Source organism: Onychostoma macrolepis, chromosome 23 (genome assembly GCF_012432095.1).
Source record: "Onychostoma macrolepis isolate SWU-2019 chromosome 23, ASM1243209v1, whole genome shotgun sequence".
NCBI classification, from domain to species: Eukaryota; Metazoa; Chordata; class Actinopteri; order Cypriniformes; family Cyprinidae; genus Onychostoma; species Onychostoma macrolepis.
Genome location: NC_081177.1, coordinates 16596471 through 16623582, shown reverse-complemented (window position 1 = coordinate 16623582; position 27112 = coordinate 16596471). Strand labels below are relative to the sequence as shown.

Here is a 27112-nt window from a genome sequence, read left to right as displayed (position 1 = left end):
CAGTAGCCGAAGACACATTCTGAAAGAGACTGATCTCCCTCGTTGAAAAAGGGAGAGGCAACTGTGAAATGTCTCGATGCGATCCTCTGATAGGAAAGCTCGAAACGTCACTGAATTCAACCTGAGACCCAAGTAGACTATTTCCTGTGCAGGAGTTAGACAACTCTTCGTCTGGTTTATTCTGAAACCTAGTCTCTCCAGATGCGTCACTAGTCTGCCCGTATCGCTCTCTGCTTGCCTCTGGGAAGGCGTGCAGATGAGCAGGTCGTCCAGATATGATGCGACTCTGATCCCTCCCCTCCTCAATGGCATCAGAGCCGCTTCCACACACTTGCTGAAAACCCTGGGGGCCAAAGCGAGGCCAAAGGGAATTCTTGTATACTCGTATGCTGTGCCCTGATAAGCAAACCTCAGATATTTCCTGTGAGCAGGAAAAATATCTATGTGAAAATATGCGTCCTGGAGGTCCACTGAGGTGAACCAATCTCCCTGACGAATACTCTGACACAACGTTCTGAGCGACAGCATTTTGAATTTGTATTTTCTGAGGTGTTTGTTGAGGACACGTAAATCCAAAATGGGACGGAGACCTCCTCTTTGGGAATCACAAAGTATCGGGAGTAAAACCTAAGTGGCTTTCTCTCGATGGAATCACTCTTATCACTCCTTTTCTCATTAAAGAGGATATTTCTTCCTCTAAAACCTGAGCTGCTTCCCCTTGGGGCCACTGAGATTACCACTCCATTGAACATAGGAGGTTTTACAGCGAATTGAAGTCTGTAACCCCTGTCTATCGTGGTTAAAACCCAGGGATGAACTGCGCATGCGCCGCCAGTTCGCGGCCTGAGCTGCGAGTGGGCCCTTCTCGCCTCGCTCACTAGTGGTGTTGCAGCACACTCTAGTGGCGAAGGAGGGGAATGCCGCTCCAGTAAAGGAGTAAGATTCGTCTTTATTTGTGATTGTTTTAATTTTTTGTGATCCTTCTTTATTTTTATTCCACTCTGCGCCCTCAGCCCTTGGCCTGGATGCGTCAGAGAAAACTTTATTTGTGATGGGATGCTTTGGAACTTTTGTCCTTGCTCCCTCGGAACAAACCTCGTAGGTGGAGGGAGAGACAATTCTTTGGGGGGCACCAGAAGAACATGGGCCATTTCCCCGCAAACATTGGACTTTGAACTGACTGCACACGTCCATTCCACACTTAAATTCCTTCTCCTTTTCCCCGCGGGAGGGAGAATGGAATCGTTCTGCAGGGATGGGACAGAGAAACCCTGGGTGCTGTCTCCAAACCCTTCCTGATGCCAAGCTGACATCTCAGGTCGCCCGCCTCTTTTTGTTTACCTGAGGGGCTGCCGACCGGTGTTTCGCTGCTGCGGCTGCGAAAGACTGCTTTGGTTTCACGAAACCGGGCTTTGACTGAGGGCCCGCGTTTCCCGGCTGTTGCGGTGGAGCAGGACGGAAGGCTGATAATCAGAATGTCCCCTCTCCTGAAGGTCTGAAGTTCGGTCGGCTCGGGTGATAAGGCCGAGCTGCCGGCTTTCTGGGGAGACAGACCTCGAATGCCTCTCCCTCCTTTTTCCGCAGATCACATTGCTGACGCATCGCTGTTACCGTTGCGCCGAACATAGCCTTTGGATCAATAGGGGCATCCAAAAACTCCACCTTCTCTTTGTCAGAGAGGCCTGACAAACCGAGCCATAGCGATCTCTCTCCCACAACCGCTAAGCCCATACTCCGACCGCAGCTTTGAACTGCTCCGCGGGATGTGCGCAGGTTTAAATCTGCAATGACACATATCTCCTCCCAGATCGCTGGGTTGGGAGATCTGGAATCCAGCTGACGCCCCATCTCCTCTAATAACTCCGCTTGGTAGGCAGTAAGGAGGGACGTCACGTTCAGAGCACGAACTGCCAGTGCCGATGACTTATAGATCTTTTGAAAAATAGAGGCGGCGAAGCGCTCTGTTTTCCCTGGAAGCGAGGCTCTGGTTGAAGAGAGCGCCGCCCGCCGACCTGGGTGCAAGTGATTAGCCACCGATGATTCGATAGGGGGAGGGTCCGCCATCCCCACATCCTCCATACCCTGAACGTCTAGCCTCGAGAAGCCCTTAACAGGCACTCGGTGGGAAAAAGGCTTATCCCAAAACCTCTTCATTTCAGCCACACAAGCCGGGACGGCTGGAATAAACTGCCTCGATGGAGGGAGACGTGACGGAAGTCTCTTTCCATCATACAGATCTCTTTCAGCCCCCGGACCTGCCGGTTGGGATGGCCAATCGATCGACAGTCTACCCGCGGCCCTGCGACAGACCTCGAGTAGATCTGTGTCCGTCTGTACGGGGGAGGGTGAACTCGCCTCCTGTGCACTCGGCGGATGCGACTGATTCGGGGGAAGAATAGCATCTTCATCGTCGTCATCCTCGTCTTCGAGGATGGCTGACAATACTTCGTCCTCGTCATCTTCCTCTCCCGCTAACGGATCGAACAGCGGGGGAAGGACTGGCGACACCCTCTCCATCATCTCTCCCCACGAGCTGCTGGCCTGCGGACAGTCCATCGGTTCCTCTCTGGGTTGAGCAGAGAGGCATGGGTCCGACTTACCAGCTACTGTCACGCGGACTCTCCGCTCTCGGGTCTTAACCGAGAACTTCGAGCAGTGAGGACAGCCCTCGGGGTTTGACAGAGCCGCCTGAGCATGTTTTGAGCCCAAACAGGAGATGCAGAGCACGGCCTGTGTGAATCCTTCGCAGAAATCCACATTCCGCAAGCACACGGATGGGGAGGATTACCTTTTCCTCCAGGGCTCTCCGGTTCTTTCGTAGTGGCCATGGGGCCTACACTCTCTTCGTACGGTAAGCTGCTAACTAGTACGGAGCTGTGCTACAATAGAGAGCTGTTCTTTTCCTTCTCTGTTTTGGTGCGTGGTGAGCGCCCCCAAAACTTGGAAAATAAGTATAAAACTTAGAGCAGTAAACTCGCCGTAACGCGTTAGTTATCCCACTCTAAGTGAAGCTCAACAAACGTTAGGAATCCTGCGTTCGGGACGTTACCTTGCGGCTCCGTCTGTAAACTGTTGAGCAATGATTCCCTAAGTCTGCTGAGCCAGCTTCCGAAGTCTTCACGGGGAAGAGAGCGAGAATGACGAAACGGCAGGTAGCTGCGGTTTATATACAGGGAGGCGGGACTCCCTGATTGCTGCAGCGATTGGTCTGCCATAGTTGGCAGACGTGGTGTTATTGGTGCTTCCGCGATCGGTCACGCCCGAGGCGTTCCCATAGTGAGATACCGAACGAGTGTTAGAAAGAGAACTTTACAGTAGATTGGAAACCGATTGCTCTCCCATGACTTTTTGTAAACTGTATTTATGACAAAGAACTGCATAGATGTCAATATTATAACAATCTATCGATAAACACACACCTTGTCCTCTCCTCTGCGCCACCGCAGTCTGTGAATTGAAGAACGCGCAGAAAGATGGGGAGGAGCCGAAGTCTGCTGCCGTTTTCATTTGAAATTTAAAGGGGAAGAATCGCAAGATTTTTAGGGGGGCTTTAAAGTATACTCCCTTGTCAGTGAGAGATGCATTCAGAATCAGCACATGATCACTGTCTGGGGGCTTTGTTTTCAAGTGCACAACTCATGGCATTCGCTGTTCTTCTGCTGGCGGTTATCAAACAGCGTTGCATTACTGCGAGCGCCCCCTTCTGGATTGGGGGTGAATTGCCTGTATTCGTCGTAAGACCTCATGCACCGAACCGAGATGCCCGTACCGTGACGGTTCGGGACGAATACATGTACCGTGCCACCCCTAATATATATATATATATATATATATATATATATATATAGCCTATATATATATACTGGCATATTTCCATGAGAAGCGACCTTGCCATGTCCCTTTTGACTGCTCAGCATGCCATCAGAAAAAAGGCTTGCCTGCCACTCAGCACTCTGCCATGTTTGTACGCTCATCTAAGAGACAAGACCTCAGATTCCTCAGATTCGCAGGCTTTGTTTGGACAGCTGAATGAATAGTGCTGCTTTAGGTGGTGTATGAGTTTGCAGTAGCTTGCTCTTCATCATAGTTGAGCTTTAAGCAGGAACAGATCTGTCACCCTGGATCCTGCCTGAAATGCATCAAGCTGCCTCAGGGCTTCCGCTAATTGGCTGCTGGATCCCTCCAGAGGGACCTGAAGTGATAGGCTGGAACCTGGTTGGAACGCTTTTGAATGAACGAACAGCGGCGCACACATACTGTAGCCTTAACTGACTCCTGTGATCATGTAGTTTATAAATCCCAGCCATTAACACTTTAACTTTGAAAAATGTATGTACTGTACATTATGCAAGTGTCCGGCAGGCTGATGGTTAACGTGATTATCATTCTTTTCAGGCCATACATCTGTTTCTCTGTATTGCTGTGATTTATGGTACTTTCTGAGAACACTTGCTCTTCCTTTGATAAATGTTGTATGGCACCTTGCCAGTTTCTGCTAGATGCTTAACATCTGGAATGAGCTCTATAAATCAGTGTCTGATAAGAAAACTGCTGTAGAGGTTGCTAGTTGAAATATTGTAGCTGTTTGTTATAAAAGGGGATTTAAACACATACTTATTCAGATTTTAAACATACCATAATTGGCTTTTAATTGGAATAATTGGAAGTCTTTTTGTTCTTTTTTTTTAACTCTTCCTTTTACAATCTCTGAAAAACCTATGCGGCATAATAGGTCATTTATTTAGTAAAAATTAAATTTTCTAAAGGAAACCTAACATTCATTTCAAGAACTAGCATTTTGATTTGTTGGTTGATGGTTGCCAATATTTTCTCTGTATAGAGAATAGCACACAAATGAAAAAATCAAACGTGGAGAATGCCTCTCAGCTAAACACTACTTTTAGCAGATCTGAGCCTCTAGATTGAACAGGAAGTGGCTTAACGGCAAGATTAACTTGCTGTTTGTTGATGGAAAATTGATTTTGTGGTTTTGTGTTTGTAATAGATGTATTAAAGCACATTGGGTCATTCAAGCTTAGAATGAAATACTGTAGCCTTAGCTTTTTTCCACATGTTTTGATCTGTGTTTTATATATATATATATATATATATATATATGACAAAAGCACATAAAAAATAAAAGCTTATTTAAATATTAATAAATATTTTATGGCTTACAAATAATGCTAAAATAACACTGATATTAATGTAAAATGTAGGAATGCACAGTTAAATATTAAGTATCTAATATTTCACATTTCAAGTCTGTTTGCCTGTTTCCAAAAAAGCAGAACTACATCTGACTGCATTTGATCTGATAAAAAATAAGACATTTCAATGCCATGTTGACAGATGAAAAAAAAAAAACAACTTTGAGGAGAATCTTCAAAATTACTGTTTTGTAATGTTTAAGGAGTCTGAAAAATTACAGATTTACCAACAACTTTCAAAACTTAAAACAACTTGCTCTTATAACAGTCTAGAAGTGTGTCCCAACTTGCCCTCTGTAAATTCAGTATTCTCTCTGCTCTACTTTGAAGGATATAAGACAATCAAATTCTAAGTAAGAGATACAATTAATAGGTTTGTGGGGTTCAGTAGAGTCTAAGACAAGATACAGGCAAATGTAAAAAGCCAAATAAAGTGAATATGCAGGGAAGACACATCCATCACAGAAGCCCGCCAGTAGGTTTTGGCTCTCGTGTAAGTGTCATCTTAATGAATCATTCAGTAAAAGCAGGCTCTTCAGCTCAGCAAGAGGACAGGGCATTAAGTAGAAGCTATCTGTCAGCTGCAGACACTGTCAGTCCATCCTATTTTCAGTTAGGCCTTCACTCTCCGAAGGCCATCCGGTTTATCCAGCATTCTCCTCACCTACTGCGACTTTTCTGCCTGGGAAGCTTTCCAAAATAAAATGACAACATTTCATTCAGAGCTCTGAAGACTTGGAGCACTGTTCTTCTAGCGTTCTAATAACTTCATGAAGACGAAAACACACACACCCATACCACCTGTTCATCTTATGAATTGAAAAGACACATACATTTGTCCCTTATGGAAGCTTGTTTCTACCACGGGGAGGGGGGACTTAATTGTGACTTTATATCTCACAACAAAATCTCACAACGACTTTTTTTTCTTTTAATTCTGACAAAAATAGTCATAATTGTGAGCAGAGGTGGGTAGTAACGGGTTACATTTACTTCGTTACATTTACTTGAGTAAATTTTTTGGGTAACTAATACTTTCAGAGTATATTTTAAAATGGGTACTTTTATATGGAGTCAATTTAATGCCGCATATATATGCAAAAGAAAATAGAGTTTTGCAAAAGAAAATAAGTTTTGCAAAGAAAAATAAAGAATTGCAAAAGAAAATGAAGTATTGCAAAAAGAAAATAAGTTTTGCAAATAAAAATAAAGAATTGCAAAATAGATAAATAAAACAGAGCAAAAGCAATGATTTTGCAATACATATTTTCCATGGCCATATCTACTAATTTATTTGCAATGCAGCTTTTATTTTGCGTTTCAGTCAAGTTTGAGTTTGCGATACTGTTTTCCCTTTGCGCTTCACGTTTCTGCGCGTCTCACTTTGTGGCGCTGTTTTGACATGGGGGTGGAGTCAGGGGACGGGGGCGTGTCCAACAGGCCTGGGCATGCCTCCCTGGAAGTGACGTCATCGGCCCGAGACGCAGATCACAGCTGATCCAGGCACCGTCACTGAGCAGAGGCATGGGGCGGATCGTTTCCTTTATTCACTAGCTTTAAAACATGCATGCTTTCGTTTTATTAACAAATGTATATGTGTATTAGCAGCGTTTGCTCAAGTTAAAGAAGTTGTTAATATGAACATCTGCTGTTTATTTCTCTCAATGTAGCATTAAAATGTGTATTGTTTCATCTGGTTAACTAAATGTGCATTAATAGTGCTTGTTTAAAATCTCTTAACCTGTGCACAGCGCTCTTTGTTTACATTAGTTCAGAGTTACTGCTAGTTTTAATGTAAAATAATGCAATTAACTTCACAAACTATACATCAGACTCAAGCTTCATATCCATCTCGACTTCGTTTTTCATTTACATAACTCCTGGCATAAATTAAGAAATGACTGGCACTGGAAGTTTAAAAAAAAAAATGAAGCTTGAGTCTTTTTGGTTTAAATTTCTCGTGGCCACGAGATATTAATGAGTAAACAAACCAGCGTGACCATAGCAACCTGGGATTATCAGAGATGCATTTATTAATATTTTATTTTTAATTAAGAAATTATAAAAAAAAAAATGCATTATTAAATTATTATATTAACACCACCACGGGGTAATTTTACCCATGGCTGTTTTTCAAATAGGCTACATAATATATTTTCAATTAAAAATATCCAAGTCTTACAGTCATTGACTTTTACTAAAATTGTGTTATTTACAATACCCTGTTTATTGTTAAAAAAATTGTTTAGATAAAACCAGAACAAAAATGGGGCAGTTATACCTATAAGCGCCATCAGGACAAATTTACGCATAATTCCTGTCATCACGTTCAAATGAAGATGTTTATTCCTCTACTCATAAATGTTCAAACTTTGGATTAAATATTAATTTGTGTTTGCAATTTTTTTATCGTTTATGGTTCGCTACTGTGTTGCTTATTTATTCCTGAAAAAAAAATCTGAATTATGATGTAATGAATAAAACAATTTTTATGATTACCCCAAGTTTATTGGTGTTGTTCTCTTATTCAAATGATAAATTATATAACTAAACAAATTCATTAATTAGGTGAAACTGTGCACTTGAATTTGTCATTGTACATCTTTGCAATGTGGTGAATTAGTATTGCTTATAATAGTCTATTTAGGGTGTTTTAGTCATTTAAATAACATGGGTTATCTTGAAACATTTTATTAGCTATAATATTACAACACCCAAATATGTATTTATTTCCTCGTAATTCTTGTTGTCATTGCAGACTGGTTTATATTCATCATTAAGAAAAGTGATTAGTGTAACCTGCTTAAAAATAGCTGTGAACTTAAAACAACAGGACAAAAACATAGCTGATGACTAAAATAATAATTTTATGACTCTAGACATTGTGAAGACAGTGGCATAATACAGTGACATACTACGTTTTACATATCAAAACAGTAGTCATGGCATGGTGAATTTGACCGCTGGCGCTTTTAGGTATACAGCGACCTCTGGTGGTTGAAGTGTTAACCATAGGCTGCGACTGGACTGTATTGCACACATGTAGACAGCATTCGAATTAAGTTTATTATGAATAAATGTTACATAAAGTATAATAAAATAGGCCGACAAGAAAACATTTTTATTCATCCCACAAGTCTTGTAAGTCCATGTATTTTATTAGTATTAGTAATATTTTCATATTCGTTGTCATGTATTTGATTTATTTTCCCTTCATTTCGATCTCTTAACGTTCAGGGCTGTATAATAATAATAATAATAATAATAATAATAATAATAATAGCCTAATATACACATATATTACATAAAAAGACACGATCAACGGACTGTGGGATGGATAAATATATTTGATCAGTCTCTGATAATCCCAGGTTGCTATGGTCACGCGGGTTTGTTTATGCATGATTAAACTCATGGCCACGACATACAGTATTATCATGTTCCCACGACTTAATATCTCGTGGCCACCACAAAACTAAACCAAAGTGACTTTTTAATCTTTTTTTAAACTTCCAGTGCCAGTCATTTCTTAATTTATGCCAGGAGTTATGTAAATGAAAATGAAGTCGAGATGGATATGAAGCTTGAGTCTGATGTATAGTTTGTGAAGTTAATTGCATTATTTTACATTAAAACTAGCAGTAACTCTGAACTAATGTAAACAAAGAGCGCTGTGCACAGGTTAAGAGATTTTAAACAAGCACTATTAATGCACATTTAGTTAACCAGATGAAACAATACACATTTTAATGCTACATTGAGAGAAATAAACAGCAGATGTTCATATTAACAACTTCTTTAACTTGAGCAAACGCTGCTAATACACATATACATTTGTTAATAAAACGAAAGCATGCATGTTTTAAAGCTAGTGAATAAAAGGAAACGATCCGCCCCCATGCCTCTGCTCAGTGACGGTGCCTGGATCAGCTGTGATCTGCGTCTCGGGCCGATGACGTCACTTCCAGGGAGGCATGCCCAGGCCTGTTGGACACGCCCCCGTCCCCTGACTCCACCCCCATGTCAAAACAGCGCCACAAAATGAGACGCGCAGAAACGTGAAGCGCAAAGGGAAAACAGTATCGCAAACTCAAACTTGACTGAAACGCAAAATAAAAGCTGCATTGCAAATAAATTAGTAGATATGGCCATGGAAAATATGTATTGCAAAATCATTGCTTTTGCTCTGTTTCATTTATCTATTTTGCAATTCTTTATTTTTATTTGCAAAACTTATTTTCTTTTTGCAATACTTCATTTTCTTTTGCAATTCTTTATTTTTCTTTGCAAAACTTATTTTCTTTTGCAAAACTTATTTTCTTTTGCATATATATGCGGCATTAAATTGACTCCATACTTTTACTCTTACTCAAGTACATTTTTAGTGAAAAAACGGTACTTTTACTTCGTTACTGTGGGCGACGCTCCTCTCGTTACTTTATCTTAATGCAATACAAGTTAAAAGTCCTTCAATTTATTCCAAACGCGCCGTCTACTTTTTTCTGGGCAATGAGCGATGCCCGTTCGCGAATGATTCATTCTTTTGAGTCAATTCTGTTCGAAGGCTTGATCAAACCAGTTGGCAAACCAGTGAATCGGTTCGCGAATCAGTTTGAATGATTCGTTCAGTTCCCTGCCGCGTGCGCTGAGTCGTCTGAAGCGGTTGTAACATCAGGAGCGTTGAAGACGTGGCTTTGGATCTACAGTCAGTTGAAAGCAAAGGCTATTGCTAGCTATGAAGATCTTTATTAGACGAACACCGCGTGTGCTGTCGGTTCCACAGGTATAGATTCGATTACAGTACACGATACCACTATGACATTACAGTTTGTTGTACATGTACCTTACACATTAAATACAATGTATAATTTATTCATTAAATAAGCTGTCACAGAGTATGAAATGAACACCCGCCAAACCCGCGTTAGTTCCAGGAGGAATGCCTTTGCCTAGACACAATTAATATTGATATTTTCACAATATTTACGCTTGCAGAAATAAAGGCTACATTTGTTTACATTTTGCAGAACAGACGGAAGAAGTGCATTTGTTTCGTTGTGTGAGGAGTTTTCACTCTTCTCCGTGTCAGAGGTTATATACATATATACATTTATAATACATAATTAAATTTATTTCAGTGATGCAAATCAGAATTTTTATCAGCTGTTACTCCAGTTTTCAGAGTCGTATGATCCTTCAGAAATCATTAAAATATATTGATTTATTACCAGTGTTGTTGAAAAAAACAGCATATGGTGGTTAGGTATGTTTTGAAGCTGGGATGCTGGTTTATGCTGGTTTAAGATGGTCCTTAACTGGTCATGTGCTGGTCTTAAGCTGGTCAGACCAGCATAAACCAGCAAAGAACCAGCTTAAATCAGTTCAAACCAGCATCCCATGCTTCAAAACATACCTTACCAGCATATGCTGGGTTTTTTCAACAGGGAACAGTTTTGCTGCTTAATATTTTTTGGAACCTGTGACATTTTGTTTAGGATTATTTTATGAATAGAACGCTAAAAAAAGAACAGCATTGATAATAAATCAGGCTGATAAAAATTCTGATTTGCATCACTGAAATAAATTACATTAAAAAAAAAAAAAACGTTAAAAGTATTTTGAACGGCAGTGTGTGTGTGTGTGTGTGTGTGTGTGTGTGTATGTATATGTGACGCTGGACCACAAACCCAGTCATAAGTGTCAATTTTTTCAAACAAAATCAAAATACAGAGAAAATTGCCTTTAAAGTTGTCCAAATGAAGTTCTCAGCAATGCATATTACTAATCAAAAATTAAGTTTGAATATATTTACGGTAAGAAATTTACAAAATATCTTCATGGAACATGATCTTTACTTAATATCCTAATGATTTTTGGCATAAAAGAAAAATGTATCATTTTGACCCATGCAATGTATTTTTGGCTATTGCTACAAATATACCCCAGCGACTTAAGACTGGTTTTGTGGTCCAGGGTCACATATGTATATGTGTATATATATATATACAGTGTATGTATATATAAATTTGATCTAAATATCTATATATCTACATAAAAATAAACTATATTCAGTATATGATCCAAAGTAACTAGTAACTAACTACTTGAGTAGTTTTTTTATCCAATACTTTTTTACTCTTACTCAAGTAACTATTCAGACTATTACTTTTACTTTTACTTGAGTAAATATTTCTTCAAGTACTTTTACTTTTACTTGAGTACAGTTTTTGGGTACTCTACCCACCTCTGATTGTGAGATATGAATTGAGAATTATGAGAGATAAGTTCAAATTGCCTTATTAATTAATTTATTTAGTTTGTTCCATGGCTGAAACAATAAAACAGAACTGTGAGATAGAAACTCAGAATTGCGAGAAAAAAAAAAGAGTCAGAATTGTGAGATTAAAAGGTCGCAATTAAATTTTTAATTGCAACAAGCCTCTAGTCCCTTCTGCAATCCGTCACAAATTTTTTTTTTAATCAATTATATATGTGACCCTGGAGCACAAAACCAATCTTAAGTCGCTGGGGTATATTTGTAGCAATAGCCAAAAGTACACTGTATAGGTCAAAATTTAAGATTTTTCTTTTATGCCAAAAATAATTAGGATATTAAGTAAAGATGTTCCATGAAGATATTTTGTAAATTTCCTACTGTAAATATATCAAAACTTAAATTTGGTTAGTAAAATGCATTGCTAAGAACTTCATTTGGACAACTTTAAAGGCGATTTTCTCAATATTTTGCATTTTTTGCACCCTCAGATTCCAGATTTTCAAATAGTTGTATCTCAGCCAAATATTGTCCGATCCTAACAAACCATGCATCAATGGAAATCTTGTTTATTCAGCTGTCAGAGGATTCAGCTGTCGAAAAATTTACCCTTATGACTGGTTTTGTGGTCCAGGGTCACATATAGACTCAAATGCCAGTAAATGCTAATAAATATTCAAAAAAGTGTACAAATTTACTGTAGATACCCACCATGAATATGATCCATATCTTTAAAGTTATTACTTTTAGCATATGTTTTGGGTCTTACTGTGAATTATTCATTGGTGCACGATATTTCAAGTTCTCTTCATCTCCTCCAAACACCTGTTCCACTTGGAAAAACATCAAATAATGCAAGTAAAATGGGTTGCAATGATGTTTAGTGTTGAGTTTAAATATAACAGATGACGGCAGCTGTGAAAACAAAACATGCAAATATCTCAAATTTGGGATATCTCATGTTCCCTGTGACTCAAATAATATATGAAATGCAAGTAAATGCTAATTAATCTCAAATCTTAATCTTCAAAAAGTTCACAAATATATGATGCATATCTTTAAAGTTATTACTTTTTACTTAGCATATGTTTTGGGTCTTACTGTGAATGGTTCATTGGTGCACAATATTTCAAAAGAACATCAAGTTCTTTTCATTCCCTCTAAACATCTGTTCCACTTGGTAAAACATCAAATAATGCAAGCAAAATGGTTTGCAATACTGTTTTATGGTGGCAGATATAACAGATAACAGCAGCTAAGCAGTGAAAACAAAACTTGTGAATATTCCTCCAAGCAATCACAAATGAATGTCAGATTGTTTTATTTTTCAAAAGAGTGAAGATGACATCAGTGTTGAATAAGAGGCTCCAATGGTCACTTCAGCAAATAAACAAAATAAGCTTTTGCACTGAGCATATGTCAACAGGCATTCTGCAGCCAACAAACCCATTCAATTAATGAAGCATTTGGCATTTTTAACCAGGAAAACAGCACATCTCAAACAACAAAGTGCTTTGCTGGCAATTAGATGGGCAATTTAATTTCTTAAAATGCCAATGCTACATAAAGCATCCTGTTTGTTTGCCAGCTTACAGAGTAAACTAAATCTTCCACTTAAAGTGAACTGAACATCTCTCAAGGAGAAAGGAATGAGACCTTCGCTCCTAAAAACCTCCTTAGCTCTCTATTAAAGACTTTTGGCTTATTTAAAATCACAACAGCTAAGCAGTCAGATCTAAGCCACTGGATGAAATCTGTCTTAAAACAGAATGTGATCTGCAAACTAAATATTGAAAATTAAATACTACCAATAATAATAGACTCCAATCCCGTCTGCTCACTCTTCTGCCGCAGACAGAGACGACATGAATGCTGACTTAATTTTTCTCTGCAATTGCAAAGAGCTGAAGAAATGAAGTGCAAATGGCATAGCTTATGCTAATGACATTACGGTGGGGATCCGCAATGAGCCAAGCTGCTAACTGAGATTGGCAGCACATCACTGCTAGAATCCATGAATACAGATGAAGAAGTGTCTGAACTGCACACTTCGTAATCAAGAACATAATAAACATGCTCTAATAGATTGTGTCGGTATGCAAATTAAAACTAAATGACTTTGGCTGATTTTTAAGGACTTCTCATCCAAATTTATAAACTGGGGTAGATTTTAGAGAAAGATATAAAAAGGAAAATGTAATAGATTTATCTGAGGAAAAACAGGCACTTCAAAATATTCATTTTTTTTGTGGGGCTGGAAATATTGAGTTCACATTCAAAAAGGCTGGGGTCAGTTAGAGCTTTTAAAGTTTTTGAAGAAAGCCCTCTTATGCTCACAAAGGCTTTTAAAAATAAAAATACAGTAAAAACAGTGATATTATGGAATATAATTTTTTTTATTTTAAATGTAATTTATTCCTGTTACGGGAGAGCTGAATTTTCAGCACCCATTATTACTTCAGTCTTCAGTGTCACATGATCCTTCAGAAATCATTCTAATATGTTCAAAAATATATATTTCTGTCATGACAACTCTCGGAGGGATTGACGTCAAGTGACTGACGTAATGGTATCTCGCCCGAGAGCCCAATCACCTTCGAGTCTTAACAAAACAAGCCAATGACAGTTGGCGTGCGTGTCGCCACGTGCACCCCGCCCCACAACGCGGGTATAATAGGAGAGGGCGTGCAAACGCACATTAGTTTTTTTACTTCGGAGCCGAGCCTTTTCAGTGAATCTCTGAGTGTTTCCAGACAGCAAGTCTCGGCGTTGGTGTTACAGCGCGTCAGCGGGAGTTGCCGATCCAGTGCTGCTGCTTCTCTCACGGTGTGCTGCAGCCTATCAAACTCTCGCCGTGACCTCCCATGGGCGCTTCAGCACTTTCTCTAAAAGAGTGTTTTTATAAAAGAGCAATATTTAAAAGAGCTCCTCGAGCAATGGGCGTCTTTTTAAAGGTGGCTGCCCGCTCTTGTGTTTCTGGATGTGGTCGTTTCCTGGCTTCATCTGATGGTCACGATCGCTGTGTCTCGTGCTTGGGCTATCAGCATGCTGAGGCAGCGCTCGTGGATGAGTCATGTTCTCATTGTGGGAACATGACCATTGCGATGCTGCGCTCCAGATACCTCCTCATCAAACGGGGGGTATTCCCCTTGTCATGCGCCGTTCTAGCTCCTCCGGTTCTCGGGGGGCTACTTCGGCTCATGATCAGGGTGACTTGAGGATCACAGCGAGAGCTTCCCTGTCGAGTGTGTCTCCGCGGGCCTCTCACTCCTCCAGCGCATCGCGCCATCTGGTGTTTCCGGACGAGCTTGCGGGATCCTCGGACAGGGCAGGGCCCAGCATCTTGTTCGGAGCACATTGCTGCATCGGAGGGTGAGCTAGGCTCTGGAGATGACGATTCGGCTGCGCTGCCTCCGTCAGGAAGAGTGGCGTTGCCTGAGTCAGATCCAGAGCTGACCGCTATGCTTTCCCAGGCCGCCGAGAGTGTCGGGCTGCACTGGAGGCCTCCTCCTTCTCCCAAACGCTCGAGGCTGGACAATTGGTTCCTGGGGGTGCAGGCCGATCGCCGGCAGCCGCCTCCAGTTCCTTTCTTCCCATAGGTGCATGAGGAGGTGACTAGGTCTTGGAGGGCACCTTTTTCTGCCCAAAACAGGCCTGGTGCCTCCTCCGTCCTCACCACCCTCGATGGTGGGGCGGCCCAAGGGTATGTGGAGATCCCCCCAGTCGAGCGTGCTATTGCCATGCAGCTCTGCCCGCAAAGTGCTGCCGCCTGAAGGAGTAATCCACGCCTTCTGTCCAGGGCCTGTAAGTTCTCGTCCGCTCTAACGGACAAGGCTTACTCCCTGTCCGAGGGGACCCTCGGCATGGACACGCTGGCACACAGCTGGCCTCGAGGGCCTACTCAAATATGCATTTCCCCCAGTGAGCATTCTCGCACAGACCCTGTGCAAGGTCAGGGAGGACGAGAAGCAGGTCCTCTTGGTGGCGCCGTACTGGCCCAATCGGACCTGGTTCCCCGAACTGATGCTCCTTGCGGCAGCTTCTCCTTGGCAAATTTCTTTGAGGAGGGATCTCCTTTTTCAGAGAGGGGGCACCCTCTGGCACCCACGTCCAGACTTGTGGAATCTCCACGTGTGGTCCCTGGAAGGGAACGCAGAGGTTCTAGGTGGGCTACCTCCAGCGGTAGTAAACACCATCACTTCAGCTAGAGCCCTGTCTACAAGACACGCTTACAGGCTGAAGTGGAACCTGTTCGTCGATTGGTGTTCTTTCAGAATCAGAATCAGAATCAGAATTAGCTTTATTCGCCAGGTGTGCGCAAACACACGAGGAATTTGTTGTGGTTTTAAGGTGCTCCTGGTACATACATACATACATACATACATACATACATAAATACACATGTGACATGAGAACAGAAAAAAACATTTAAATAGTAAGACTTAACAATGGATAATAATCCTAATAATAATAAGTATGAATCTGGAACAGTAGATTTATGTACAGATTTGTGCATTATTTACTCTATATACAGCTGTATAGATAAACATATGTATGTGTATTTACATAATACTTGAGAGGGAGGCAATAATTAAAGATGGAGAATGAATTACAGAATGAATTACAGAACACAGGTAATGATCCACGTGTTAGCTATTTAAGCTGGAGATGGCATGGGGGAAAAAACTGTTTTTATGCCTAGATGTTCTAGTGCACAGAGATCTGTAGCGTCTGCCTGAAGGGAGAAGTGCAAACAAGTTGTGTCCGGGGTGAGAGGGTTCTTTGATGATGTTACCTGCCCGTTTCTTCACTCTGGAGTTGTACAAGTCCTGAAGGCTGGGCAGGTGCACACCAATGATCTTTTCTGCTGTCCTAACGTCCGTTGGAGTCTTCTTAAATCTGATTTGCTGGCTGACCCAAACCAGACAGTTATGGAGGAGCACAGAACCGACTCAATAACAGCTGAATAAAACTGTTTCAGCAGCTCCTGTGGCAGGTTGAACTTTTTCAGCTGACAAAGGAAGTACAACCTCTGCTGGGCCTTTTTCACGATGGAGTCAATGTGATTGTCCCACTTCAGGTCCTGAGAGATGGTGGTGCCCAGGAACCTGAATGACTCCACTGCAGCCACAGTGCTGTTCATGATGGTGAGTGGGGGGAGAGGAGGGGGGTTTCTCCTGAAGTCCACTATCATCTCCACAGTTTTGAGCGTGTTCAGCTCCAGGTTGTTGTGACTGCACCAGACAGCCAGCTGCTCAACCTCTTGTCTGTAAGCAGACTCGTCGCCGTCGTGGATGAGGCCGATGACTGTGGTGTCGTCTGCAAACTTCAGGAGTTTGACAGAGGGGTCTTTAGAGGTGCAGTCATTTGTGTAGAGGGAGAAGAGCAGTGGGGAGAGAACGCAGCCCTGAGGAGCTCCAGTGCTGATGGTGCGGGTGTTGGATGTGAGTTTTCCCAGCCTCACTAGCTGCTGCCTGTCTGTCAGGAAGCTGGTGATCCACTGACAGATGGAGGTGGGTACAGAGAGCTGAGTCAGTTTGTTCTGAAGGGTGTCTGGGATGATGGTGTTGAAAGCGGAGCTGAAGTCCACAAACAAGATCCTTGCATAAGTCCCTGGTTTGTCCAGATGTTGCAGGATGTAGTGCAGTCCCATATTAACTGCATCATCCACAGATCTGTTTGCTCAGTAAGCAAACTGTAGGGGGTCCAGCAAGGGTCCAGTAATGTCCTTCAGGTGGGCCAACACCAGTCTCTCAAATGACTTCATGACCACAGACGTTAAGGCAACAGGTCTGTAGTCATTAAGTCCTGTGATTTTTGGTTTCTTGGGTACAGGGATGATGGTGGAACATTTGAAGCAGGAGGGACTTCACACAGCTCTAGTGATCTGTTGAAGATCAATGTGAAGATGGATGATAGCTGGACAGCACAGGCTTTGAGGCAGGCTGGAGAGACACCGTCTGGGCCTTTAGCTTTCCTTATCTTCTGCTTTCTGAAGACTTTGCATACATCATCTTCACAGATCTTGAGTACAGGCTGAGAAACAGTAGGGGGGAGGGAGGGGGAGGGTGTGGATGGCTGTGCTGTGAGACGGTCGGAGCGGGTGTGGGGTGTCAGACCAGTCTTTTCAAACCTGCAGTAAAACTCGTTCAGGTCTTCAGCCAGTTGTTGATTGGCCTCAGTGCTGGGGGATGGGCTCTTGTAGCTGGTGATGGCTTTCAGGCCTTTCCACACTGATGTAGAGTCATTGCTTGAAAGCTGTTTTTTTAGCTTTCCAGAGTAGTTTAATTTTGCTACTCTTATCTCCCTATTCAGTGTGTATTTTGCCTGTTTGTACAAGGCTTTGTCCCCACTCCTGTAGGCGCCCTCTTTGGCCTGGCGGTTGTTTGAGTTTTGCACTGAACCAAGGTTTGTCATTGTTAAATGTTAAATAAGTCTTGGTGGGTACACACATGTCCTCACAGAAACTGATGTAGGACGTCACGGTGTCAGTAAGCTCGTCCAGATCAGTAGCTGCAGCCTCAAAAACACTCCAATCAGTAAGTTCGAAGCAGGCCTGTAAAACCTGCTCTGCTTCAGAAGTCCATCTCTTTACAGTTTTTACTACAGGCTTAGCAGATTTGAGTTTCTGCCTGTAGGCTGGTAGGAGATGAACCAAACAGTGATCAGAGAGTCCCAGCGCTGCACGGGAACAGAGTGATATGCATCCTTTAAGACAGTGTAGCAGTGGTCCAGTATATTTCTGTCTCTGGTGGGGCATGTGATGTGCTGTCTATATTTAGGCAGTTCACGGGTGAGATTAGCTTTATTAAAATCACAGAGAATGATAATGAAAGAGTCCGGATAACGCTGCTCTGTGTGTGTGATTTGATCGGCCAGCAGTTCTAGCGCAGCGCCACGCCGCTGGCCAGGAGCAATGTACACACTCACCAGAATAAACGAGGAAAACTCCCGCGGTGAATAAAAAGGCTTGCAGTTAATAAAGAGAGCTTCCAAATTTGGACAGCACATCTTCTTTAAAACTGTCACGTCTGTACACCAGCCTTCGTTGATATAAAAACATAATCCACCGCCTCTCGTTTTCCCCGAGGACTCGGTGACGCGGTCTGCTCTGAACAGCTGGAAGCCCGTTAGATGAAGCGCGCTGTCCGGGATGGCTCCGTTCAGCCAGGTTTCCGTGAAGCAAAGCGCAGCGGAGTTTAAAAAGTCCTTGTTTGTGCGGGTGAGGAGTTGTAGTTCGTCTGATTTATTTGCCAGGGAGCGGAGATTCGCCAGATGAATGCTCGGCAGCGGAGTCCTAAACCCCCGCTGTCGGAGTTTCACGAGCGCGCCGGCGCGCTTCCCTCGCCTGGGTCGCCTGGAGCGCTTGTATATGAACGCAGCTCCTCCGATTAAAATGTCCAGTAAAAGGTCTGAATGCTCAAATGTAGGCAGAAAGTTATTTGGTGTGCCGTTTCTGATGTCCAGGAGTTCGTTTCTAGTAAAGCTGATCGGGAAAAAGTTGCTTAAGACAGGACAAACAAACAAAAAAAGAACAAGTACCAAGCACCGACAAACCATGGCTGCCATCTGCGGCGCCATCTTGATGGTCTTTTTTCCCACCGGGAAGACCACCGTCGATGCCCGATCGCAGTCGCGCTCTCTTTGTTGTCGCTGTTGTCGCTGCAAGATGGGTTGGAGCGAAGGCTGTCTTTCTCCACCCTCAAAGTGTATGTTGCCGCCATTGCCACACATCACGATGCAGTAGACGGTAAGTCTGTGGGGGAAGCACGACTTGGTCATCAGGTTCCTCAGAGGGGAGAGGAGGTTAAATCCTCCGCGCCCTCATCTGGTACCCTCTTGGGATCTCCCCTCGGTCCTGACGGCCTTGAAGGAGGAGCCCTTCGAGCCTCTGCAGTCAGTAAACCTTAAGTTTCTGTTGTTGAAGACAGTGCTCCTCACTGCATTGGCCTCGGTCAAGAGGCACTCTGGAGGCCCCTCAGGACAGACACAGGGAAGACCTCCAGGACGGATCAGGGGACTCCGGAGCCATGGCCCTTATGTGGGTAATTGTGACAAAAATAACATGGTATTTTTGGTTTATGGAAACAACAGTTACCATGGTGAATATACAATACTAACATGAACTGCTAATGAAACGTGGAAACTGCTCCTGAATAGAATGAATGTCATACCTTCTGCAAATCCCTCCCAGTTAACACACGCAGTACCAGTTATGAGATTTATCGGTATTGTACTTTTATTTTACGCGTTGCATGCTCATAGCTTCTGCGCTTTAGTGAAGTGATGTACAGCGCGGCGTCACGTTCGCGTGTGCTATAGAAGAGTGCGCGCTACGAACACGGTATAACATCTGGCAGGACAGGATAGTTTGCTTTTCTGAGGTGAGAGATTTTTTTATTTCAGAACAAGTTACGAAAATAGCGATAGAATAATGACACTGACAATAAACCTGTCAACATCTCATCTGACTGCAGATACAATCGGGACAGCACGTTTTTCTTGGGCACTCTTTACTTAAACTGCATCTGACAGAGGTGTCAACAGCTTTCATGCACATCTTTTAAAATAAAAGTCTTGCATCAGAAAAACATTTAGAATTACGTTTTTTTTTTTTTGTTGATGTCGTTTTTTTGGCCACACACTCCGCGACCCACCAGTTGAGAAACACTGCCCCATAGCATACATGAATCGCCTCGTAGCAGATCTATACAGGTGGAGCTGGGGAAGGTGGGGGGTTTCTGAAGCACACTGCGAAACTGCTACAACAAGCATTAGTCCTATATTTGAATGTTGACCAGGGAGCTCATTGGCTACCGATACAGGAGAGAACCAATCAGCTGCGCCATGTGATAATGATGTCATCGGAATGCGCCATCTAGAGTTTCATGCCAGAACTCTGTATATTTCTTACTGACCCAAAACTTTTGACAATGTATATATATATATATATATATATATATATATAGCATTTTATTTTAGTTAGTTGCACGGGAGGCATTTCTTATTTTTTATGCTTTTCATGTAATCTTTATATTTTTAATAACACTGATTCATATTAATTATGCTGTCATCTAACACTTACTTAAAGTTAATCTTTAAAAACACTATTAAATGTAATCTTTAGCCAGTCTCGAGATGAATATCCATATTTCATACTGTAAATGATAATGTTGTGATCACTAAATTCACATTTAAAATGACTGATTTTAGTTTTTAGTGTTTTTAATTTAAACAGAATACTGCAAAATGTTAATACTGGCTATTTACTGGTTATCAGCCATAACATGACAATGAGTATTGGCCAAAATTGGAATACCCTTACGCACACGAACACACACACACACACACACACAAGTGGTCCATACAACTTACATATGCGCTATATTTCAAGTCTTTCAAAACCAGACAGAATTTTCTGTAAATAATGAGCTAAGAAGAAATAATGAGCTGACTGAAATCAATCAGTTATTCATTATCGGAGTATTATTGTCATTTATTAATAAGGTTGCATTTATTTTCCACAATGCTCTCAAAGCTGAATGCTCTTCTGTTCCTCTGAATCTTGCATTTATGTATCTCAGAGAATCCATCCACATACTCCTTGGTGATGCACAGACAGCGTAGCACTTGGCCGTTATGGTGTCGTGAGTCTGTACAGTGTGCTCTGAATGAATGTGCACTGATATGCTGAGTTATATAGGGCATCCCTGGAAGCTCCAGGTGTATTGCTGCATCACAAAGATAAGAAAGTCATTTAGCTCTGCTGTGATACATAAGTACAGCTCTCTCTCTCTGCTGGACACCTTGCGAGATACTACACGTATGACTTTCTGAATGGTCTCACTGGACACGAAAGATGCTATTTTTGCTGTTTACTTGATATCCTGCAGTATGCAGCATGATAATGTCAAGGACAGCAAGTTGTATATACATGAAACTAATTTATTAATTTAAAAATGTGTGAAGATTTGAGTTTTTAAGCAATTGTCTTAATTGAATTCAGAAATACTTTACTTTGTTTAGGTCATTTGAAACAGTTAGTGCAGTTAATCCATTAAACTACTTACACTTTACAATTTAATTAATTAAAAATCATTATATCATTTTTATATATGGGTTTAAATGAACTGCCATCTTAAGAAAATACCATCTTGCAAAAAAAGAGCCTCATTTAGTAAAAAGTTATTCATCACTAAACAGCAATTATCAGCAGCTCCAACAGCATAATTAATACATTGAGGAAATGACAAGACATTAATCCTAGTCACTGGATAATTTGTTCATGCTTCATTGCATGTTGTGAACTTGCAAAGCTTTAACATGAATCACAAGATTATGGTGAAATACTATAAAAATACCAATAATATCAAAAATGTCCTCCAGTAGTAGAATATTTGTTCATCAGTACTCTATCTATCCATCCAGACAGTAGAAAACATGCTTAACAACCTGCAAGAACCTCTCTTCTCCCGTCTTTCTGTCCTCCTCTCTTTATTTCTCTCAAGTTTGTGCAGTCTTGTTAATGAGGGTGTAGCCTAGAGAGACTAACACATGCTGTGTCATGCTGTCTCATGACATACATATTAGAAAAGAGAGTTGCTTTCATACACTACTTTTATGCAATACTATTGGAATTTTTATTTATTTATTTTTGACCTGTAAAAGGATATTCATCCTCAGAAGTGCTTGTTGGAAGCCAGCCGGTCAGATTACAGTTTGTTAGTTTACAGCTTGCCAGACTGAGAAAGTGCTTTCCAGTTTTGTGTGTAAAATACATCAGATGGCCAGGGAACGGACTGTGGGTAGTTCATGGGCATGTTAAAGCTGAGTCAGAGAATATAATTTAACACACACACAAACACACACACACACACACACACACACACACATATCACTTTTCCTTGCAGTTTCAGGATCTGCCAGTAGGTGCCAGTGTTGCCCTGAGCAGATTGTGCAACTGACACCTCTTCAAATGTTTACAAATGTAAATGCATTGATATAGGAGGCATATATCTGTGTGAAAAAGAAGGATTGAGCTTTCAGCCTCAGAAGAGAGAAATTAACTCTGGTTGTGCTTCAGCCTTTGGTTGTAGGTCTGGTCTAGCTGGCACAGGAGTAACGTGGCACCAGGTATCCATTATTACTATAATAGATCTTCTCTTCAAGGCACTCAAAATCGATGGGCATGGAAGATGCCCATAAACAGTCACTTAGTCAGGTCATTGATCCAGTGAGGAGTTTCCTGGGAGGAGACTGATCTAGTATCTGCTGAGAAAGTGAATTTGATGGTCTTCTGTTAATGCACTGTGATGAATTTTGAATCTGTTCAGAAAAGACCGCCTCTGCTTAGCTTTCTAACAGTAAACATGACAGAAAGTGTGTAATGTGTGTCTGTAATGTTTGTGTGTACTGTATTTATGAGAGGATTCATCAAGGTGTGTTATGGCAAAATTCAGATAAGCCTTAAAGAGGTCATGAACTGAAGAATCAAAATTCCCTTCATCTTTTGACATTTAAGAGTTCATTATACTATAAAAACAATCTGTAAGTTTCAGAACTCAAAACGTTCTCATTAGTCTAAAAACAGCTTATTGAAGCCAATCTGCCAAAACGACAGGTTGTGGATTGTGCCACTTTATGATGTAATAGTGTGGCAGTGTTCCAGACCACATCAATAAGAACTTGGTCCTTTGTTCACTTCATTTTACCACAGATTCTTTTAAAAACAATGCACAGTTCGATGCAGGATCTTCAAAAAGGCTGACACTAAAAGACGAAGCTGTGCCGACTATATTGGCTCCGACAGTAATATCGCATGAGTAACTGTTTATATTACGTGGTCACTATTGCTTTGTCTGTATTACAGATCATCTGACATGTACTGAATATTTATGCGTTTTATTCTAAATCACAGCAGCATCCATCTTTGAATGATATAGGCTGTCAAACATTCACAACTTTAATCCAATCATTTTGTGTGGGCATTTGCTTCCAAGTCTACGTTCTGATGATGGGGTCAAAAACAGGACAGAAAATAGCCTATTACTTCTAAATTATGATGTTTTTTGATGTAAAAATCTTGATAACATTATAAGTGGACCCCAGAGAACAGTACAAAACAATAAAAAACTGATCTCCTTTAATGTTCTTTTTTGTTGGCAGTGGTTTTCGCTTCACCACTCTTTCATGGATGCCATTTTTGGCCAGTGTCTTTCGGGTAGTGGAGTCCTGAACAGTGACCTTTAATGATGCAGGAGAGGCCTGCAGTTCCTTCGACATTGTCCTTCTGTCTTTTGTGACTTCTTGGATGAGTTGTCGCTGTGCTCTTGGAGGAATTTTGGAAGGTCGGCCAATTCTGGGAAGGTTCTTTCCATTTGTAGATAATGGCTCTTACTGTGTTTGTGAAATAGCTTTGTAACCCTTTCCAGACTTGTGTATTTCAATCATCTTCCTTGTCATTTCTGGAATTTCCTTTATGTTTGGCATAGTGTGCAAATATAACTGGGTACGACCTTTTAACCAACTTCATGCTGTTAATTAGGTTCTTTTTAAGTGTTGATTTAATTGAAAGGGGTTGGCAGTAACCAGACCAGTTTGTGTCTAGTCCAGCTGACAGCTGAAAAATGCTACTTCCACAGACAGTCAGTTCCACTCAGAGATACATTCATATAAAGCCCCACCCCACGTTTCTTTTAACATTTCAACTGGCTTGAATCATCACATATTTTTTATTTTCTACTGGCTTGGGATGCAGCGTTACATCCCTAGTACCTACAGCAGGATATATGTTTTCACACAAGCCCAGCTGGTATTAGATAACATTTTTGCTTCAATAAGAAACATTATCATTTTAAAACTATATTTTGCATATTCTTGGGTTGTCTTTATGTTAGACTTAGTTTTAATTTCTAAAACAATTAAGTAAGAAATAAACACAAAAACAGAAGAAATCAGGATGATGGCAAACACTATTTCAAAGCACTGTAAATTCATTTTTATCATATTCTAAACAGAATGTAAATAGTTCATATCTATTAAAGGGGTCTTGAACTGAGAAACCAAAATTCCCTTGATCTTTTGACATATAAGAGGCTATTTTACTATAAAAACATCTTGTAAGTTTCAAAACTCAAAACTTTGTTGTTAGTCTAAAAACAGCCAGTCTGCCAAAACGACAGCTTTTGGAATGTTCTACTCTATGATGTAATAGTGTAGATAAGCACCGCCTCCGCAGAAGAAGATTGACATCACTGCCTGTTTAGCCCCGCCCACCGATTCGTGCATAGTGTTTATGAGAGGCGAACATGCAGGTCTATGCAGAAACCAAACGATAAAGGTGCTCTGAAGACAACAAGATGCTGTGTCAAGTTTTGGACAAACAGTCTTTGCATTGCCTTCCTTCTGATCCCAATGTTTGAAAGAGTGAATGAACTTTATTTTTAACAAAGATCCAGACCGCGTCAGTAAGGTCTTGGTCATTTGTTCTCTTCATTTTACTGCGGATTCGTTTACAAACATGGCACAGTTCGACGTGGGATTTTCAAAAAGATTGAAACTAAAAGATGATGTTGTGCTGACTAAATTCAGTGTTGCCAAGTCCGCAGTTTTCCCGTGGAATTGGGCTACTTTAACACTGTTGCCACGGGTTGTTTTTTATGTCCGCGGGTTGAAGCAACCTCAATAATGTGATATTTATGGAATGTGAATTTTACCAAGGGAACCCCACCAAAAAACATCTAATTTACATTATGTGGTCAGTATTGCTTTATTCTTACAGATCTTTTGATATGTATTGAGTAATTTATGCGTTTTTGACCTAAATCACAGCAGCGTCCATCTGAAGAATGCAGACTGCACACTGTCAAACGTACACTATTAGCCAATCATAGCATTGGGCATTTACTTCCGAGTCTACGGTTCATCATGCCTATTCAAACAGAGCATTCTGAGGAGGGGGGTTAAAAACAGGAAATAGATTATTGCTTCTAAATTATGAGAACAGTACAAAATAAAAAAACAAAGTCAGTTCATGTCCCCTTTAAGTTTCTTGTTTTTCTAAATAACTCGTTTCCATGTGAGTCCAGTTTTATGTAAGCTTATGGCATGCTTGAACAACCGTCTCTTTCTCAGTGTGTCTGCAGCGCTGCAGTGAGCTGCAGTGAAAGGGTGCAGTGTGTAGGAGGCCATGTCTGCTTCCCTTGCTGGGACGTGGGGTCATGTGGACACTTCTAAACGTCTCCTAGTACATCTACGGCCTCTTTAAACATCACAAGCCCATGACTGCCTGTGAAAAGTAGTTCTGTTTGATTTTTTTTCCATCTGAAACAAGCTCCAGACACCCATAAAAGAGTTTTATGAGTGAAGTTTTACAGAAAGTAATTTTGTTTTAGCATGGCTGAAGTGCAGTGTGAAAGTTGATTAAAAAAAAAATGAAATGCAGGCGAAGATAAGCTGTAATTTATTTCCAGCACAATTACTTTTTAAATACCTGACCCCATTAAATCAACTCTTCTCCATTTGAAATATAGTCTTAGCCTCGGTCAAACCTCCTTCATATGCTGTGGCCATAAGCAAGGTGTTTATCATGAGACAGAGTAAATGTTATGGTGTAATTAACCCTCCCGTCTGAAGGGAAGCAGGCTGAACCTTTTCACGCCACAGGATCAACAGCTCATAAACAACTACACCACTGTCTACACTTTTTCATTTCAGCTGAAAGCAGATCTTTGATGGAGCTGTATTTTTCAGAGCCTCTCTGTTATTACAGGAGTTTTCGGACTACAGCCTATGAATTTTCACCTCGACTCTGACTTTTGTCTTCACCAACATGCATAGGCGTAAATCCGGGGACGGGGACAGGACCCCCCTATCTGAGGCTTGTCCCCCCTAAAAATATAATAAGTGACTCTGTGTATTGAAAATAATATAATGGACATATACTTAAAATAATTGTGTGATTAGTAAAACAAAATAAACGCAAAAAAACGTTTTAAGTTCAGAAATGTTTTGATTTACGCACCTGCCAACATGTTATAAGTTCAAAGCTCATATTAGTTCCTTGGTCTCACTGTTGAAAATCCCATTTGCTCAGGTGCTGTAAAGGACATGAGGGTTTATTGGCTTGTGAATGGGACCTGCCACGTTCATTTGTTTGAGATGTGACTGATATGGCCTCCGTTTGCCCCTCAAACAATAAGCATTCTCTGTGGAGCATCTGGGTCTGTCTCAAGCCTTGAAATGATGAACAGCGGTGGTCCGAAGCAAAAAAATAAGAGCTGCGTAAACATTATTCTCATTTGATCAATGTCTACCTGGCAGTTTATTCCCTAAGAGCAAATGTCTTTCAGTTGAGAGCAGCCATCTGAGTCAATGAGGACAGCCTGTCCACTCTGCAGACGGATTGACAATATATCATGGCACATGTCATGGCTTTCATGTAGCGGGACTTTCTGTAGGTAGATAAATCCATTTCATTTGGTTGGCCAGCCAGTCACAAGAAAGTTAGATTTGAATTGAGGACTTTGCCCCGTTTCACACTGCATGAATAAGCAGCTGCATGTAAATATTTGATGATATATACATATGTAATGTTATATTGATACACCTAAAACAATGAAAAATTAAA

The 27112-nt window shown here is 41.2% G+C and overlaps 1 protein-coding gene across 3 annotated transcripts in view; it reads left to right on the top strand.

The window, feature by feature from the left end:
* The window catches only part of rap1gapa (RAP1 GTPase activating protein a), a 104758-nt gene that overhangs the window by 8995 nt on the left and 68651 nt on the right, over positions 1-27112 (top strand). The window contains exon 1 of one of the 3 annotated variants that reach the window (XM_058763449.1): positions 9876-9993. The exons of the other annotated variants lie outside the window; for them this stretch is intronic. The gene's annotated coding sequence lies outside the window, so the exon portion shown is untranslated. Of the gene's footprint in view, positions 1-9875; positions 9994-27112 lie in introns of those variants that run through there. 3 annotated transcript variants of the gene reach the window in all.